Source organism: Canis lupus, chromosome 36 (genome assembly GCF_011100685.1).
Source record: "Canis lupus familiaris isolate Mischka breed German Shepherd chromosome 36, alternate assembly UU_Cfam_GSD_1.0, whole genome shotgun sequence".
Taxonomy (NCBI): domain Eukaryota; kingdom Metazoa; phylum Chordata; class Mammalia; order Carnivora; family Canidae; genus Canis; species Canis lupus.
Window position 1 is genome coordinate 3,851,050 of NC_049257.1, and position 12,198 is coordinate 3,863,247.

The following is a 12,198-nucleotide window of genomic DNA, read 5'->3' on the forward strand; positions in this document are numbered from 1 at the left end:
GAGGCCCTCAAACCAAGAAAGTTGAAAACTACTGCATAGAAGCAAACACAAGTAGGTTTGTTGTTGTTGTTGTTTTTAAACGAAGGTTTCTACTCACACCTAAATACATTTTTTTCACCCTTTAAGAATGCTAATACGCTCAGAGCAGGCATGCTTATTTTATATATTGTCGCTCTAACTCTGTAGGTCACAAAATGTCTATGAGTTTTTTGTTGTTCAAATCACAAATACCTTGGACCATTCCATTTTTCCCACTAATGCTCTTCATCTATCCCATAGACCCTTGGAATTTCTAAAGCCCTGGTCATTCAGATTCATAGCCAGTTTTGGGAACAACCAGTATTTACTGACTCTTTGGTGTAACATTAATCTTATTTACTAACTAAAACCTCTTTATTAACTAGCATCAGTTACTGGCCTAAAATAACAAAAATTTTCCTAAATATACCTCAACATGCACGGATACTAGGGCAGTCTTCAAGTAGTTAGGATACATCTTATTACCACAACCACGTTCAGAATTATTGCTTTTGCACACCTTTTACCCCCAAGCTATTTATGAACGTGAATGCCTAATCATTAAGAATGCCATCCTTGATGTGAGATAACATTCATCTCTGTGGCACTAGGATTTGTTCTTTGAATTCATTTCTATGTGTGATAAAGCACACAATGGTGGTTACTTTCTCATCACTCATTATCCCTTTCCTTCTGATTTGTTTGCTTCGGTGTTGATACCCATAGGATGAATTATCATTGGCCCAAGTCACTCTCCTTTGCCAATGATTAGTCTAGTGGTAGACATATAACACACTTCTTTTCATTAGCAAGGAAATTAAATGCAGGCAGTCTCAGTGTTCATTTCATAAATCAGCCTGTCATCAAGAACCAAGGTTCTATGCCATTTTCAAAGCTGCACAAATAACTTATGAACTCAAAAAAAAAAAAAAAAAGATTTAGGTTCCTGCCATACATTGAGCTAGCTCTAATTTAGCATTATTGTTTTCAGTAAAAACAAAACGATTTCTGTCAGCCTCAAAGCTGGAATTATCCCAAGACATTTAATAGATATCTATTAAAACTAATTTTAAAATAATTATTTAAAAATGATTAATTTATCATATATGATATATAGTCTATATCAATTTGTACATATATGATCAAATTAATCAGTTTCCAAAGAGTATGGCTAATATGAAATAATGTCTTAACGCCTAGATAGGAAATACCATAGGCAAGACAAGGAAATTGATGCCAGACACTTCACCAAACAGAACATTCTATATAAAGCTGAAGAGATACACAATTGGTTGCCCCACTGCAATGGTACAATATTCTTTGGTTTCTTCAGACACTTAAGAATCCTGAACAGTTGGTTTAAAAACAAGAACTTCAACAATGTGAAATGCTACAGATAATGTTTAGAAGAGTAATTTATTCTCACTATTCACAATGATTATGACTCAAATACTTGTCATGATTTTAGCAAGGATTTGCAATGCTGGCCATTTTATAAACACAGTGTCATTAAGAGGACATAGCTGGACACGTTTCTCAACACTTCACCTTGGATGACTTTTTTTTAAAGACTGTAGGCAAGCTTGATTCGAATGTATCTAGTAGCTTATGTACATGTTTTACATTATATATTACATGTGAGAAAAAGAATTTGTCGATTCACTCAGTCCAGACTGTTTTGTTGTTGTTCTCATTTTGTTTTTGCTAGAGAACTTTCCCATTACCTAGCATTTACTTTTAAAAGCTCTAGCAAAAAGCCCTCATCTGAGAAAACACACTAGGTATTAGGTGCTTGTGGGTAGGCCAATGCGAGAACTAGGAAACATCTAGTCTGCCATAGAAGAGAATCAATCAAATTGTTGAGATAACAAATTGAGTTCTCCTTCTGGCTCTTCCACTAAGTACTATTATTTTAGGGGCAAACAACTTAATTTATTATGACAACTAACATTTATTTAGTGTTTGGAACATGATAAGAATTTTACCAAGCACTTAAAGTAGGTTTTCTCATTGAACCAACCTATTATCCCTATTAAGGACCCAGTATTCTTGACCTCATTTTCACATCAGAATCTGAAACTCAGAATTTACGTCTAATTTCACAAAGCTAGGAAGTGTTGGAGTCAGAATTTGAACCCAGACAGTCTGATACCAGAAACCTCTTAGTTATAATTACGTGAAAAATATATTGATAAGAGAATTCCTAAGGCACTTTTATGCTTTAACATCTTTTTAATTCATCAAGAAAAGTCTTCAATGCAAATACAATACTACAAGGCTATACATAATAAAAATGGAATAGCTCAATTTAATAAATATTAATTCAGCACTGCAGTTGTACCATATGTTGTTTAGATATATAATCGATAATACACTGCACAGTTACACATATATGAATAAAATATTCAAGATGGGAAAGCTTCCAGTCTTGGAAGCAAATGGCAAGTGTCAACTGATCATTTCAATAATATGAAGCACGTGCTATGATGGGGGTATCCTTAGGATGCTTCTATGAGGAAGCACAAGGCACTTCATCCATTCTGAAATGAAAGAGGAGGCGGGAAAAGTCCTCCTCTGGGAGGCAGATGTCCAAGCTGGGCCTAAGCAGAAAGCCGGAGTCGGCCACGGGGGGCGGCGTGGGCGAGGGAGGCTGCAGAAGGAAGGCCGCAGGCCGGGCCGCCGGGACGCACCGGGAGCAGCGCGGACCCCGCTGGGGTCGCTGGCACCTCGCGTCAGAGGCAGGATGCAGTGGAGGAGGAGGCTGGAGCAGAAGGTGGGTCACACCATGAGGAATCGAAGTATCATTTTAAAAACTACAGATCCGGGAACCCTGGGTGGCGCCTCGGTTTGGCGCCTGCCTTTGGCCCAGGGCGCGATCCTGGGGACCCAGGATTGAATCCCACGTCGGGCTCCTGGTGCATGGAGCCTGCTTCTCCCTCTGCCTGTGTCTCTGCCTCTCTCTCTCTCTCTGTGCGTGACTATCATAAAAAAAAAAAAAAAAAAAAAAAAAAAAATTAAAAACTACAGATCCCCCCCCGGGGGGCACGGTCAGCCGAGAGGCCGCGCGCGTTCTCCACGCCCACCCACGGCCGGGGGCGCCCTCCTGCCCCCGCCGGGTCTCGGGGCGCCGGTCGGCCCGAGGCGGGCTCCACGCGGGCCCCTGGAGGGGCGGGGCGGCGAGGGTGCCCGGGCTCAGGGCGGGGAGCCGCGCCCCTCCCTCGTCCCGGGGAGGCCCGGAAGCCCAGTCTGCCGCCCGGAGCTTACGGCACTGATTTTCACGCACTATATTGTGTAGGTATGTATATTTTTTACTTCCCAGTGTCTAAACATTGGAAAAGGTCGCATATAATCAGGGCTTTTGACTTCTCTCTGGCAGTTAGAAAATCTGCAGCTCTGACCCGCGGCCTCCCTGCCCCGCGTGCGCGCCCCCCTGCGGCCCCCCCCTGCGGCCCCCCTGCGGCCCCCCCTGCGGCCCCCCCTGCGGCCCCCCCTGCGGCCAGCTCGCCCCTGGGGCCCTCCGCCCCTCTGGCCCGCGCGCCCTCCTGCCCGCCCCCGCACGCCCCCGCGGCCGCCCGCCCCCCTGCGGCCCTCCCGCCCCGCCCCGCCCCGACGGCTGAGCACTGCTCTGCACCGCCCGGGCTCGCCTTAACTTTGCTCAGACAGAGAGTGTGGACAGAGAAGACGCAAGTGGAATACTTTTTGGACTCTCATCTTTGTCAGAAGCTGGAAAACAAAGCACACACCGAAGGGGCCAGTCTTGGAGGCAGAACATGCAGGGATGTTAGGGCGTCAGTGTCCTTCCCACGAAATTTCAGGAAAGATTGACGACATCCTTGTGCAATGGCTTTGCCAAACAACTGCTTTAAGTCAGTTTCACAATGTTAATACGACCACGGGAGTTTCATTCCGCCAGCTTTTCTTATATGTTAAAGAGCAAAAGGGCAGCCGGGGTGGCTCAGCGGTTGAGCACCTGCCTTGCGCCCAGGGCGTGAGCCTGGGGTCCCGGGATCGAGCCCCACGCCGGGCTCCCTGCCTAGGGCCTGCCTCTCCCTCTGCCTGTGTCTCTGCCTCTCTGTGTCTCTCATGAATAAATACATAAAATCTTTATAAACAAACAAATCTTTATTTAAAAAAAAAAAAGAGCAAGAGTTGAGCAGAGGGCGGCGCAGAACGCGCTCCGGCGGGCGGTGGGGCCTGCATGCCGCGGGCCGCCCGCCGCCTCCCCACGCCGGCTCCGGCTCCGGCTCCGGCTCCAGCTCCAGCTCCATCGAGGGCCTCGGCGTGATCTTAGAATATGTGCGGTGGGGAAGCCAGTCCTGAATTTAGTTGTCGATGAGCAGTCCTGAGACACTTCCTGATTATTTGTGATCTCATATTTGAATTTCCGATTGTATCCTGAAAATATGAATCATCTCGGGTGAAATTTTGGAAGTAATCATGCTGGTAAACTTCAAAGCAAGCAAGACTAAGGATGACATTGATACGGGGTGGTTGGGTTTTCAAGTTTTAGTTACACGAGTACCTGTGAATACATTCTAGTCATAACCTCGACCAGGGGGCACCTGAGGGGCTGAGTTGGTTGAGCCCCAGAATCTTGGTTTCTGCTGGGGTCCTGATCTCATGGGAGGTGGGATCAAGCCACCCATGGGGCTCAGCGGGAAGCTGCTGCAGGACTCTCTCCCCCTGCCGCTCCCCCCACTCACGCAGCTCTCTCTCTCTCAAATGAATAGGTAAATCTTAAAAAATAAATAGATAAACAGAAAGGCATAGAGAATAAAAAGCGTAACTCTCCTTTACTTCCCCAATGCCCCCTCCCCCATGGATCCCACTCTCATTACCAAAAGCACCCCATGAACGTTTAGGTGTGCCTTTTTCCAAACATTTTTCTACATAATTATATATATGATACCTACTTTTGTCTGAAGGATTTATCATTTATGGAATCACACTACACATTTTGTTCTGCAACTTGCTTATTTATGTAATAAATGTTGGGAAATCTTTCCTCGTCAGTACTTTAACCACATGATTTTTAACCATTTTATAATGTTCCATATCAACTATTCTTTTTCTATTGCTAGATATTTAGATTATTTCCACTTTTCCTTTCTGATGTGGCAATTAATTCCCTTAAGCATATGTCTCAGTGCCCCTATGTGTGTAGAAAAGATATCCAGAAGTGGCATTTGCCGGTTCAAAGTATGTGTATTGCATAATTTTTTGGTACTTCCAAATTACAGTCTACCTGTGACGTACCCATCCTCTTGCCTTGTAAGTATTTTGAGTGTTTATCTATCTGAAGGGCAAAAATATGTCTCTGATTTTGCATTTGAACATTTTTAACATGTTTATTAACCATTTGTAATTGTTAAGATTTCTACTAGGATGCTTTTTCCTTCTTAATTTTCATGAAACCTTAAATATTCAGGCTGATATCTTTTTATGTATATATGTGGCAAGATTTTTTGTCAGGTTGACAGTTGCCTTTTAACTCTGCTTTTGACGTCTATTGAACAGAAATTCTCCACTTTTAAAAATTAAAATCAGTTTATGCTTTCCTCTCTAATATATGAATTTTGTGAATCCCCAGGAAGATTTTTAATATACTCTTCAGGGTTATAAATATACTCTCCTTCAGATTCTATATGTGTTACTCACCAGGCCTACTGATTTGGGTTTGAATCTCATAATTAGGTAAATGTAGTGGACACTGAGCATAAGCAAGGCTCTTCAGGGTCCAGGTGGCAATGTGCAATCAGAAACAGGCCCTTTCTCTATCTTCTAACATAATCCTGCTCTAAAATACTGTGGCTTTGGGAGTGTGGCTTGTCCGGAGACAGCATCTGAGACAAGATGCCCACTCTATGTACCTTTGTCATCACTCAGGCTCCTTTCCAGACCAGCAAAGGCAGCCTTTTCAATGGGACTGTACCTAACAAACTGATTTTAATGGTCATAATGATAATAATATCATTAATTTTTAATAACTATGTTAATAATGATGATAATGATTATCATGCTTAACATTGCCAAGAACTTTCAGTGTAACAGGGATGACATGTATCATCTCATCTCATACTCTCCGAAACCTTATGATGTAAGCATCACTGCTACTATGACCATTAGCATCGACTCATGTTTTCTGAAAGTGCCACAGCTAGTAAATAGCAGAGTCAGAATTTAAATCAAAGTCTGTTTGACTCCAGAAGCTATGATTATTGCCAAGGAATTATCCTGTCTCAAACTTAGATGATTCATGAAATTATCCCTTGAGAATATGCAAAAAACAATTGAGGGAGACTAATAAAGTGGCTAAGGTCCTCAAAACTAGTAAATAGGGGTATGTGTCTTGTAAGTTGAGTGTTCAACCTATAGAAGTAGAATGAAAAATTGATAGAGAAAAAAATAGAATGATCTCCAGAAGCATATAAGATCAAACGTGATTAAAAAAATAATCCATAGAAGTACTAAAAAGATCAGGTGATTTTTCAAATAACTTGGAAGAGGAAATAAACTTTCTAAATGTCAAACAAAATTCAGAAACCACTAAAAATTTTTTGTAAAAATAAGAACTTTCTGCATTGCAAAAATGACCAAAAGCCAAATGACAAATGGTAACTTCGGGGAAAGAATGGGCTAGGAATTTGCAACCAATGTCACTAATAAAAGACCAAAAGCCTTAAACTTATATAACTCAGTAGGAAGAGTCCAATAACCAAACTGAGAAAAAACAGAAGTCAAATATTAATAGAAAATCTTTTTTAAAAATTGGTTCTTAGACACATGAAATATTCCTCAGCCTCACTGATAATTTTTAAAAATAATAAAATGAGGTTATATTTTCATCTACCAGGTTGGCCATGATAAGAGAGAGAGAAGGAGAGAGAGAAAACTTATGCTGGGCAGAGCTGAAGGGAAAATGCATTATGAATACGTGTATTTCTTATACATTGTTGGTTGAAAACTATATTGGTATATCCACTCTACATAGGAAGCTTACAATTTTTAATTTTTTAAAAATAAAATTGCACATACTCTTTGATCCAACAATTCCACACTTAAGTATGATGCTACAAATAAATGATCACTTGTGAAAATGGTATTAATATAAAGATATTCATCGCATTACAATAGCAAAGATGGAAAACAGCTTAATAAGGGATCATATAATATTTAAAAGGATGAGTAAATTTCAATATATCCATATAAAGAAATACTTCAGAATCGGTAAAAAGAAATAAGCAGCTTAAACAGACTACATTTTTATTAACTTAAAAAGCAAAATACAAAGGAGTATATAGATTATGGCAATATTTGTGGGGGGAAATTTTGTATACATCCCCCCTTCCCTGCCACACACACACATAAACACATACAGAGAAAATCTCGGGAAGTAGTCACAAGAACAGGAAGGAAACTGAATGGTTGGGAAATAGGAGTCAGGGTGCAATTATTTTTCACCATATACTCGTATGCATGTTTTGAATTTTGAATCAAATAGAAATAATACCTATTAAGATTTTAATGATGAATGTTATTGGGAAATTTACAAGGATATCTTCAGCAGGAAGTATTTTTATAGAAAAAAGATATTGAAGATGACCTCAATATTTATCAACAAGGAAACGATTTTTTAAGTGGTACATGGAGTGGTCTGCAGTTGTGAAAACATTAATTTAGTCTTTATAAATGTTCACTTTTAAGATTAAAAAACACATACAATCAGTGTAATCTGATCCCAAGGTTTATAAAACAAAAACTGTGTATATGTATGCAAATGCACATATCTAGGTGTGTTCATGAAAGAGGGCCTTAGGCTTTTATACTCTATGGATACCTGAAAAATAGGAGATGGCAGTGTGTAATCACTCCAATTTTTATTCACTTCTGTGTTGTTTGAATTGTATAAGGCCATGTGTTACATTTATTGTTAAGTACGTATAGTCTTACAAATCAAGTCATTGAGACCTTATTTGTAAGTGGAGGATAGAGAAGTCAAGGACCTGGTGGTTATGTAACACCAAGCTATTTTATTATTTTTCTCTGAGTTACCCAAACAGGCATAGTTTCTGCTTCATCTACTCGATATACTCAAACATTAGGAAATACATTTAAATGAGAAATATGTACTTGTTTACAATATGCCAAAGTTTATATGCTAAAATTAACCTACAGTCTACACCTCGACCTCAATAAAAAAGAAGTGTTTGATAAGGAGCTATAAAGGTACTTGATTGGGTTAAAAAAAAAAAGTGAGGTTTCAAATTAAGTTAAGAAAACAGCCTCAATTTTAACTCTGAATTTCTTATGTATTTATTCTTTTGAAGCCCTATGTCAGGCCAATTTACAGATGGTCTGGTAAGCCACAGGAAAATAACCCCACTTAGCTCATGAATCATAAGCAGTTACTCTAAATAGTTATTAATGCAACTTCTCAAGGCATCTGCCTTGCCTCAAGGGAACATTTTACCCATAAGTTTGAATCTTGCTCAAAAGTAAAATGGGTAGATTGATGCCCTGCTTATAACTGAAGCTGCTTCCTAATGAAGTCCTTTGGGTACTTTATAATCTAAATTCTCCACCACAAAGAAGGATTAAAATGACTTCAATTTCATACAGAAATTCTGTTCTGTAATTAACAAAGTTTATACAAAGGCCCACGTTCAACAGAGTTTCACAGTTAAAACCACGGGCACTCTAAAATGCTAGCGGACCTTCACTTTCAGATTTTTTAGAATGCCAGCTACTAATGCGCAGAAAGCATGTTTTCCACATGTTCTTTAGTGTACTTGAATCTTTGGTTGTACTTAACAGATATTAACCAACAATGAGTTTTCCATTTTCAAAAAAAGTCACTTACCTTGCATGTGCCTAAAGAACTAGTCCTGGATGGGAATGAAACCCTCCAAGGACTCAACCGGGTAAATCAAGTTCTGTTCAGTTACTCGAGTACTGTTCCACTTGGTGTCAGGGATGTGGATATTTAACTTTATTGTTTTAGATAGGAAGGATGCATACTCTATGTTTTTGCAACATAACTCAACATGACTCATTTACAAATGACATTAAAGAGAATGGGTGTAGGTAGGGATACCTGGTGACTCAATAGGGTAAGTGATCTCAACTCTTGGTTAAAAAAAGAGAGAGAATGAGTTTAAAAATACTGGACTATAACCCTTCATGATTAAGTACATTGGCAATAAAATGGCTTTCCTAAAGGCTAACTATCGATGATATCCTATGCCATCCATGAAATATCCAGGTTAACAGGGCTTCACGGTAAGCAATGAATGTAAAAATATTCCCAGGGCTCTATTTTGATCAACAGGCTAAGTCACCGCCCCTACCAAACACTTTGTTTATGGAAAGCTTTGGTTTCTTTCTTTTCATCCTCTATGAAATGGACGTTCTGGTGAAGCTTGCATTACCTAGAAAACAGGGACAAATTATAATATTAGAAAGAGTACAGTACTGGAATTAAGGAATGTAAGTTCTAGCCAAAATTCTGTCAAGAACAGGCTGAACTATAAAGGAAAGTCAGTTTTCTACAGTCCTTAGTTCCCTCACTTTATATATAAATAAAGGGCTAACATTAAAATTTCCCTTGGGTCTCACCAGGTCTATAAGGCAATATAGAATCATGTTTAAGAGATTATCCTCAGGGGGATCCCTGGGTGGCTCAGCGGTTTGGAGCCTGCCTTTGGCCCAGGGCGAGATCCTGGGGTCCCTCCCTCCTCCTGTGTCTCTGCCTCTCTCTCTCTCTCTCTCTGTGTCTCTCTCTCATAAATAAATAAATAAATAAATAAATAAATAAATAAATAAAAATCTTTAAGAGATTGTCTTCAGTGATATGTACTGCTTGTGCAAATTTGGGCAGGATCATTAACTTTTTGTGCTTCAATTCCTTATCGGGAAAATCAGGATAATAATAACGTATACTACGTTGGATTATTGGTAGTTGTCCATGAGTTAATATGTGTGTAGAATCTAATCTGCTCCCAAAAATCACGATGGCAAAGATGAAAATGATAATGGTGGTGATGCTGTTAGTGATGACTATGATTTTATGGACTGAACATTATGAGAGAAGGTAAAGTACAAATATTTGGATCAGCTACAAGCTGTACAAAATCCTAAACAATACAAAATATGATTATATATATTAGTCAAAGAAGAAATTCAGTTGAGAAACTCATTTCCCTTTTTAGTCTCTCAAGAACAGAGCCACCGTTCGATAATATTCCTTTATAAAGCCACTCTCAGAAACATTGAGTCCCATATTCCTACACAAAAAGACTCTTCACAAATGAATCAACTAATCCCTGTACCACCTGGAAATGGAAATTCTTAACACCTAGATCATAATCCTTCTGCCCAGATGGCTAGCAGTTTCACCCCTGAATGTAGCTGGCCCATCGGTTCCCTCTGATTCATGGGGCCTCCTTTCTCATTAGTGGAGGCGTTCCCTGGAGGAGCCCAGTCCAGCGACTGACCACATGCAGCCACTTAGGCAAGCCTCCAGGAAGTACTGCTTTGCCAAAAGATGGTGAAACTCTTGCTTGATGTTTTCCGCCTCACATCCATGTCCCTGTGAAACTGGCAGGGGGCGGGGCGGGAGCAGAAGGGGGGTGTATGACTGAAAACCACTCCCCTTTGGTTTACAGAAACTGTAGTTAGTGACTGACTGGAGCCATTATCGATGCACTAGAGCCATGTCAGGGCCCACCAATCAGCGAGCGATGATCGAGCAACACCGTGAAGGATGCAGTTATTTTCAATAAAAAGGATGGTGGTTTTAAAAACAGACTGTTAAACTCAATCACGCTCTTCCTGGGAAAGTCTAATCAAATGTGTTTGTGTTGTTAAACAAATTTTCTATACTGTCTCCCAGTTCAGGGGGACAAAATCAGCCCTCAGCAGAATTATAATAAGTTTTGGGGGAAGTAATCTAATCTCTTCTTTTGTCCATCCAATGCCCAAGGATAAACAAGTTCCTTTTTAAATTTACTGTAAACTGCAAACAGATATCCAATCATGTTAAAATTTTGTGTGAGATTAGAGGAAATTGGCTCAAAGTGAGGGCCTGGATTGTTTTCCTGCAAATAAAGTATATGAGCTTGGTAAATAGACTTAGTGACTTCTATTTCGGATACTTAGAGGTTCATTTTTACTTATTGGATAGATGTTATTTTTCAAAATTTGAGATTCTTGAATTAGTGAGCTAGTGTTGCTAATGAGCACATTTATCATTGCTTTAGAGTCGCTTAGTCATCTCCATGTCTATTATTTCCATCATGAAATAGAAACATTGAAGGAGCAAAGGCTCTGCCAAAGCCACTTCACACAGGTCTTACACATGGGCCATACAGTTAGTAGAGTCCTAATGCCAAGTAAAAGCAGTAAAAGAGATTTAAAAAACAACAACGACTCAAATTTGTAATGAAAAACAAAATCCATATCTTCCAGCTTGGCATACAGCCCCCTGAGGGCTAAAATAGTGACTCATTTACCTTTTTATCCCAACACTGAATACAGTGTCTGGCATATTCTATAGTAGTTGCCTTAATCATTACTTGTTGATAATGAATAAATAAAGGAGGTCTTTTTAACTGACTCCTAACACAAGGCAGCCCAGTGTAATGGCTAGACTATTTACCCATCGTGAGTTTTTTTTCTCATCTGTAAATTGAGTATGATAATATAATACTCAGGAGGGTAATTGTAGGACCTATGCTGACACAGGACCCGGCCCAAAGCAGGTACTGTTTGCTGAACTGGAATCTTAGATACTTTAAAATAAGTTAATAGGCAAAGAGAGAACATGCATGCCATCCGTTCACAGAGTTTGTTTAGATCAGAACAGCTTGCTGCAAAAGAGGAGGTGGACTTTCCCTCAACATGGGGAACATTTATAGGTAGTCTCCGTTCCCTAGTTATGGAGATTGTATTTATCAACAGCAAGGGATTTGCTAAGAACAACTTGCAACAGACCAGAATCTTACATCTGTGTAATTGCTGGCTGAGCTATTGGGCACTGCGTCATTCAGAAACACGATGGGCACAATTGAAATTTGGGTCTGTAAACCCTCTTGGGCCAGCAACCCCAACCCTACTCAGTTAAGAGACTGACTACTTTAATGAATCTATAAGACCAGTTTCATATTTAAGGGCTTAAATATC

The 12,198-nt window shown here is 39.9% G+C and overlaps 1 long non-coding RNA gene across 1 annotated transcript in view; it reads left to right on the top strand.

Moving 5' to 3' along the window:
- The first annotated feature begins 2,611 nt into the window (after window positions 1-2,611).
- Window positions 2,612-12,198, top strand: part of LOC111094310 — a 116,557-nt gene continuing 106,970 nt past the window's right edge. The window contains exon 1 of the long non-coding RNA XR_005384561.1: window positions 2,612-2,791. This is a non-coding gene — a long non-coding RNA (uncharacterized LOC111094310). The remainder of the gene's footprint in view (window positions 2,792-12,198) is intronic.